At 36.3% G+C, this 6,903-nt stretch overlaps 1 protein-coding gene across 1 annotated transcript in view; it reads right to left on the bottom strand.

Annotated features, from left to right (window-relative positions):
* Positions 1-2,368: 2,368 nt before the first annotated feature.
* KCTD12 (potassium channel tetramerization domain containing 12) overlaps positions 2,369-6,903 on the bottom strand; it is a 6,930-nt gene continuing 2,395 nt past the window's right edge. The window contains exon 3 of the mRNA XM_012000661.1: positions 2,369-6,631. The gene's annotated coding sequence lies outside the window, so the exon portion shown is untranslated. The remainder of the gene's footprint in view (positions 6,632-6,903) is intronic.

Below are 6,903 nucleotides of genomic sequence, written 5' to 3'. Positions count from 1 at the left end.
CTTCAGCAAATCTTGAGAACCAAAGTTTAAATCTTATAATGGGTTATGTGAGGCTCACCCTGATCTGGCTCTTACTGCTTCTCTGACCATGCTTTTTTTGGCTGGTTGGTTTTGGTTTGGTTTGGTTGTTGTTTTTTTTTTTTTTGGTGGGCATAGAGGGCTTTTTGTTTTTGCCATGAGGTTTCAGCAACACTGAGCTGCTTCTAGTTCTTGCTGTCTCCTGATCATTCCTCACTAAGCTGACCTGGGTTTAGCAGGCCTCTCCTCTTTCTCTTCTTCACTTTTAAGCCTTTGCTCTGGTTTCTCCTCCTCTAGCAAGCCTAAGATATGACTTAGGTATCCCCCTTTCTGACTCCCTCAGTTGCTCAGACTATCTTAGCTCTGAATACCAAGTTATTCTATCTTTATTTGGCTCTCTTACTAATCCTCAGCACTTCTGTGTCTTAGTCATCCTTGTTTCCCTAACAGATTGGCACAGTGTGGCACGCAGTAAGTACTAAGAGATTTTGAATGAATGAAATGAATCCTCAATGGCTGCTATACAAGGGGGAAAGTTGCAGCAGACAAGTTAAGAGTTAATGGCCTAAAACAGCCTTGATGGCCTCTTTTCTACTTCGCCCCATCTGCTACTCTTAGGAGATCTGTGAGTGTAAAGAAGGTGCCTTTGGGTCCCAAAGGGACATTGAAACTTCTTACCTGAGCATAGTAAAGCAGAGAACTTAGGAGGCTGACATTTTCCCTAAACTATCCCTCAAAAATCAAGCCCAGTGTATGCCAACAGAAGTTCTCAACTCTACCACTACCACCATCACCAAGTTCCTAATGGCAGAAGAAGGTGAACTCATTCCTAGGATTTTACAAGTTCAGAGTGTGTTTAACATGTAGGGTTTTCTCTCTTAAATTCATGAAAATTTCTCAATCTTTCCATAAAATGAAACAGATTTGTATAAATCACTTACCAGTGGAAGGACCTAATTCCCCTACCCATAGGTACATATCTTAATTAGTAAAACTGAGATTCCAGAAGGCACCCCATATTTCTTCTATAGCTTCCCATCCTTTTCCAAATCCCCCTGAGGTGCCTCCTTAAGAAGTATGGGATATAATATGGCTTCTCTAGATACACTGTATACCAAAAACCAAAGTATTGGTCATAATTCATTTAAAAAATATAAAATAAAATTTGAAAGGAAGTACAAAACAAAGGGAAGGGGCCTTGTTTCCAATATAAAAGCTCCATAAAACTTCACACTTACATACCTAATGACTCTAGAGTGATTTCATACCACCCCCACCGATTCCTAAAGAGCTTCCAGTGAATCCCACTCTTTCCATAGTTCCTCAAGAAGGAAAAAGTGCCTGCTGGTCATTTCTCTCTTGGCATCACTTCATACAAAAAAAGCTGGACTCAAATATATTTGCATATATGTAAAAAGGCATTCAGTACAACACTCTTTGGAGTAGGAAAAAATACCTGGAAATTTAAATGCCTATCAATAAAGGATGGGCAAAATAAATGACAGCACATCTAGACAATGGCGTATCATGCAGAATATCGAGTAGCTATCAGACAAAATGAGGTAGATCACTGCTACATGTTCATGCATTGCAATAGCTCCAGGATATGTGGTTAACAGAAAACAAGACACAGAACGGGTGTGATTTCTATGGAAAAGGAAAAAGTTGGCCTCTAGGAAAAACTAGGGGTTACTGGAGGAGGGTTAATCTGCACTGAATTTTCAAAAAATAATGTGTCTATGCACACACAAACACTTTTAAAACAAAAGCTATCCAGAGGAAGTACAGGCAAAAGGAAAGAGGAAGGGTGAAGCCTGGCTCACTCTACTCGCCCGACTCATGGCTTCCGGTGCCATAACCCAGATGACTTGAGTTTCTGTGATTTCTCAATCTTAGCAGCACTGTGCCTTCTTTAGAGAGGAGGAACATCAACCACTAGAGATTATGCAATAAAGTGTCCCCACGTCAAAAATGCAGCTTCTCTTTCCAAAGATTTTTTAGAACCTTCTCATGAACTGTACTTTTAATTAAAGCACATCTCAAAGCTTCTATTTCCTTGTTCCTATACACAGCAATTGGCATATGCTGCAAAGAAGTCAAAGAAAGTGTTTGCGAAAAACATTTCTTCCACATTAAGTACCAGACCGCCTGGGCATTCTTGACAATAAACTCTGGGGAAAGAAGCTGTTTGTGCTTGTTCCTGCTGGTCGGTTCTTTGGTGAAGAGTTCTGATGGCATACTGCTCACCAGTAGTCCCACAACAATTTGGGAAGTGTTGCCAGTATTTAGAGAACCCCATAAATGAAATTAGACCAGTGTTCAAGCCATTCCATGCCAAGGAGCCAAGAGGAATAATTAAAGGAGTGAATGTTTTATTCTTTAGTGTTTAATTGAATACATAACAAGTCACATAATCAATGATTCATTATTTCACACACAGGAAGGAAAACAGTAGCTAGTATTTCTGTTATACAACTGGTTGTGAACAGGGAGAACAAAAACCTTCACAGCATTAGATGGTTGAAGAAATTCTCAAAGTTTGGGCGCGTCTGAAAAGACTTCAACTGCATCTTTTTTCAATATAAGGGGATTTTTTTCTTACATTTCTGTGTCATTAGAAAAATCTGATAATAACAATTTTTTCTTCTCTTCTTACATTTAGAGAAAATGGTTTAATGATATGTACTACTTAAAATTTCAGAATCCCAGATAACTCTGTGTGAATCTTACATTGTCTAGCAGATAAGGTTTTCAGATGCCTGGAAAAATTTAAACAACATATAATTTACATCTTCAAAATTAACATCCACGATGATGTTTTAATCCTTTGTCACTAAATGGTTACTAATGCTGTTTGAGTGGTCATAAATGAATTGTCATTTGTATTCAATAGTAATAGCAAAATTTACCTGCCTGTAAAGTCACAAAAACAGTTGTATAATAGTTTACATTACAATTAATGTACACATACCTCAAAACACATTTAGAATTTTTAAAAAATTGGTTTGGAAAAAAATCACTAAAAATGTAAGTGACAACAAATCTTGATTAACTAGTCCATCTTCCTACCATACATGATTATACTATAATGTAGATATTCTGGTTGAATTTCTTCCATCCAAGTTTCAAGGGCCCCAGTAGAAAATCAAGTGTTAATACTTTTAGATTTTTATTGTCCAAAACTGTGACAAAGAAAAGCTAACTTCAACATAACTTGTTTCTGGCTATACAAAGACCTATTTCAGGTGCTACAGATACTGAAAAGAAGAGTATTTTACTTATTTCTCAAGAGACGGACTCAGGCCATCTAAGAAAATTAATTCAGTTTTTAAATGATTTATAGTAAGGAAAAACAGGAAAAAAATTCCAAACAAAGGATTGATTCTGATAGGCTTACAACAAAAATATTCAGTTTACTATTTTAAAAACTAAATTGAGTAAAGTATTTGTGATTTAGACTATAAAATAAACTCTCAATGAATTCAACCCCTCCAGTCAATACTTTTCTTAATGTCTGCATCATAATTTAGCATTTTGCATGTGGGAGTACACAAATGATTTGAATATTGGATCAGAATTTACCCTAACTTGAAGAGTAAGAAGTTATCAAAGTTTAACCTTACATGGCTTTATTGAAATAACATTCCATCGAAAATTCCAATAAAAATTGGAATATATTATGAGCACTGCCAATTGCTCATTTTGTCTGAGTATTAACAGATTATGCATTTCCTCAGAGAAGCAGCAGGTCCCATATATACAGACATATATATGGCTCTGGTTTGAAAGAGAAGACAATTTTGTCTAGTATTATAACTTATCACTGTGCTATCAATCAAAAAATCCAAATAAGAAATACAATACAAACAACATTGAAAGGGAAAAAATTTTAAATCTCACATCTTCAAGGAATATTTTCTACAGCATATCATTTGAAAAACTAGAATGAATACTGTTCATGGTCCACATTTAAACAAAAAACATTTCAATTACTTGGTGCAAACACACAGAACCTGGTACCTTTTTTTTTTTTTTAAACCACTATTGTCTACTCCTTTTTAAAAATTAAGTTTGCTACTAAAAGTCTAATGTCATTCACTTGTATTTATGGTCATCAAATGGTAATTAGGGCAACATATGTAAATGCATGCTTCTGAATCAGATTCATGCAGTGATAATTATCTCAATAATTTATGACATTCTCCCAGGTTATTTGAATGGTATCTTTGGAAGGCTAACTCAAATGAACCCACAATACCTCCACCATTACAGCTTACAGGTGATTACAATCCACTTGACAGGCCTCAAAGGTTCACTCTGTGGCCCAAAGCCCTTGGAGGGGAAGTGATCTAAAAGTGTTCATGTCAAGTTATTTTACTTGTATTATACTATCCACCCAATGTAAAATGAATTTTCTTCACAGCCCTTACTTTAGGCTAAAAATAGACAGTTTTCTTTTATTGACTTTAACTTTAGAGGGGACAGTGGTCCCTGGAAAAAGAAGTAGATTTACTGTCCCTAACCATTAAATTCCCAGTCTTTCAAATAATGTAGGGGGTGCTGGGTATGATAGGGTGGAGTGAATAAGATGCCTATGTACAAGACAGTGGAATAGTTCAACTCAGAGGTTTACAAGATAACATTTGTAAGACTTGAGTGACAGAGGCAAAATTTTAGCAGTTTCTCAAGACTCTTGGAGTTGAGCAGATTTGAGAAGGGAAATCAGAATCGCCGAGTCTTGCCATCTGTCAGTGGTTTTGATCTGTCCCAAGATGTTCTCAATCATGTGCTTCCTGTTGAACAATCTAACAAAATACCATGCAGGGCAGAGAAATCTCTGTAACACTGAATTTTGGTCAGTGAATAAGAGTCCTAAATTATTTCAGGCTTCAAACATAAATTCTGATGCATTATTTAGTCTGAGACCAAACTCAACACACAAGCAAGCACACCTTCCTAGAAGTGTTTCCATTTTGCCCAAAATTACAGGCTTTGTATATAAAGTCAATTTTACTTTTCAAAAAATGTTAGTCTAATAAAATACTTCAACTCTTATTTCCCAACTAAAAAAAAAAATTAGTGGATTAAAAATACAGGTACCTTGATTTTAAGTAGACAGTTAATCAACATATGATTAGTAAATACAACTAATACTCAAGAAAAAAAGTATAGAGCAAACTCAGTTTTACAATTATGTATTTTTTCCTAACCCAATTTCCCCATAGATAAGGATGTAAGAAACTCATCAAAACATGTTGCTTTATATATACACCAGCTGATGCAAATTACTGGGGTAATATAGGAAATTTTATAGCATTAGTAAATGAATTAAAAAACTAAATGATTCATGTAAAATGTTTATATATGGTATATACAGCTTGGATCACATGAGTCTAAGAATAAAACTGTTCCAATTTGTAACATCTGTATGGACATAGTAAGATACAGTACAAGATTCATTTTTAAAAACAAGGAAAAATAGCACTAAATTTAAACACTGAAAACAGCTCTTACAAAATCCTTAAAAACGTACATCAGAGAAAGATGCTGAAAACAAAACAAAATAGGCTTCTCCATCATCACAGAATATTCAAAGGACACCTCACAGCATGGAGCATGACGAGGTTTATTTCCCTTCACTTATGGTGTACATAGGATATGCATTGGGAATTTATTCCATGTAAGAGTAAAGGCATAAGGCAACCAGGTCTCCTTCTGTTTCTGTTGCATTTACCTATTATTAGACCATTTTATTGCTCAGCTCACTTTTAAGTACTTACTTGCCTTCATTTAAAAATATTCCATTTTACAGCTATCTACAGATAGGCAGCCCTTGGTGCTGAGTTCTCTGCAGCTCTGTCATTTGAAAAGATTTCGCTTAACTTCAAACAAACTGCATGAAAGTGGTATTTTCAGGTTTTCAGGTTTGCCCAGAAGTCAACATTTGCTGGGCTTGGAGAAAATAAGGATTTTTAATAAGTGATCTTAGGTCTAAGTAACCAAAACGAAACTTCTTTTGCTCAACAGATTTTAAAATCAGGATTTATAATCAACAAGAAAATAAAAGTTCAAAAACTAAAACCCTACTGGGTAACTCTTTGGTTAGATTATATATAAGCATTAATAACTCTAAGTTTAGAACTCAAAACAGTAAGTTCAACAAACTGCTAGTTAAGAGTAGGTCTGTTATTAATCTTTATAAAATGCTTGGCATGTTTGCATTTACTATATGATATTTTTAAAATATGCATGTACTCAAAACAGATGGTACAAATTTCCAACTTTCAAATCATAAACGAGTATGTCGGCTTCTCCCTTCCCACCCTTCCTACCCTTTCCTCCCTCCCCACCCCACCCCGCCCACCAAGTCTTACAGCTAAAGGAAGGTCCTACTGCCATTCATTGCAAGAATACAGGCGTTTCCTAATACCCACGACGTGCACTATGACCCAGCTCCCTACAGTCACTGCCAGGTGACCTCCTACGGCGCTTGGAGACCTGAGCAGCCTTGCAGTCTTAGGCGGCAGTGTCCCTTCTCCCTCTTGCCAGTAACTGCTGCCATGTCAACCACTGGCATCAAGGGCTTCTGGCGAGCAGCAGCTGAAAAGGGTGCCTCTGCAGGCAGGAGGATCACTTTCTATAAGTTTAAGTCACAGGCTGAGACCTTTTTATTCTGTACGAGAACAGATCCTTTACTGTCCCAGCACTAGATTCTTCTACTTCACGTGTAACTTTTCAAAACTTTATTCGTTTAGTTACTGTACTGCCTCCATGGGGTCCTAATTCCAGGCTCAGAATCTTCCATCCAGCCTTCTAAAATTCTACCTTCAAAAGAGGTCAAAAAGACTGTGTAATGACCTTGTAAAACACTAACCCCAGACAGTG

Source organism: Mandrillus leucophaeus, unplaced genomic scaffold (genome assembly GCF_000951045.1).
Source record: "Mandrillus leucophaeus isolate KB7577 unplaced genomic scaffold, Mleu.le_1.0 Scaffold638, whole genome shotgun sequence".
In the NCBI taxonomy this organism is placed as follows: Eukaryota; Metazoa; Chordata; class Mammalia; order Primates; family Cercopithecidae; genus Mandrillus; species Mandrillus leucophaeus.
Note: the sequence above shows the minus strand (reverse complement) of the source record. Positions and strands in the feature narration are given on the sequence as shown.